The sequence below is a fragment of the Octodon degus genome, unplaced genomic scaffold, assembly GCF_000260255.1.
Source record: "Octodon degus isolate 3935 unplaced genomic scaffold, OctDeg1.0 scaffold00401, whole genome shotgun sequence".
Lineage (NCBI taxonomy): Eukaryota > Metazoa > Chordata > Mammalia > Rodentia > Octodontidae > Octodon > Octodon degus.
The window spans coordinates 140,006-141,333 of NW_004524977.1; positions in this window are offsets into that span (position 1 = coordinate 140,006).

The following is a 1,328-nucleotide window of genomic DNA, read 5'->3' on the forward strand; positions in this document are numbered from 1 at the left end:
CACAAGCTAAATATTAATAAGAAAAATACACATAGAAATCAGACATGGTTGGAGTTGTTTCAGCTGGAATATAGTTTTCACATTGAGGGAATTTAAGAGAATATTTGTGGGTGAGGATGCAATACAAGAAACTGAGGAAGTGTGTGAGACTGTTGAAACTTGTTAATAACTCTGTGTTTGGTTTTGTTTGAATCTCTTGATTCCAGGTAATGTTGATGTCAATATGACTACAAATGGTGCTTTTGAAGCTAAAGCAATGCTCCTTTGCGGTAAACAAAGATTACATTTTGTGTGGAGTATTTGTGCATGTACATAACACATTAAATGCACTCTTTTTTTTCTTTGTAACTAGGGATAGAACTCTGGACCTTATACTTTCCAGGCAGGCACTTATGCCAATGAGCTATGACACCAGCCCAACACATTGTAAATGTTTTTTCCCATTCCCCCACCATCCTTCCCTGTTCATTCCAGGTCTTGTTCATCTTCCCATTTAAAAAAGCTCTATTACATTCTTTTTTTAAAGACCTTTTCCCTTTCTTTCAAGCCCTCTTTCAGTGTTTGTTCTAATTCCCATAAGAAAAAAATTGAGTCAGGGAGATACATCAGAAGCACAGGGTCTCAACAGCAAACACAAGATCCTGAAGATTACACCCTATGCACACACCAAAAGAGAACTTCCTAATTCCTACTGTCTCTACTTTATTTGGCTTGAGGTTCCAGGTGGAAAAAAAAATCACCCTTCTACATTGTTAGTGAAACTGGAAACAAGTACAACCACTATGGAGATCAGTATGGAAACTCCTCAAATGCAAAAAGTAGAAATACCTTTTGATTCAGGTGTTCCCCTTGTAGGAAACTTCCCCTTCCCAAAAAACACATACCCATGTTTATAGCAGAAAACATTTTTATAACAATTTTAGAATTATCCCATATACATTCATGTACAGATAAATTGATAAAAAAAATCATGCTATTCTTGCCCTTTAAGTACAATAGAGGGCCTGGGGAGATAGCTCAGTAGAATAAGTGTTTGCCTAGCAAGTGCAGGGTTCTGAGTTCAATCCCAGTATTGCAAAAAAAAAAAAAAAATACAGTGGAGTACGACTCTGCCATACATAAAGATAAATGAGTATCTGTAAGTAAATGAATGTACTGGGAGACCATCATGCCAAATGAAAGAAAGCAGACACACAAATTGAAGTATCATGTTTTTTCTTAAATGAGAAAAGCAAAATACAACCATACCTCTACTGTATTCTTTTTTTTTTTTTTTGGTGGAACCAGGGATTGAACTCAGACCCTTGCACTTAGCCAGGCAAGTGCTT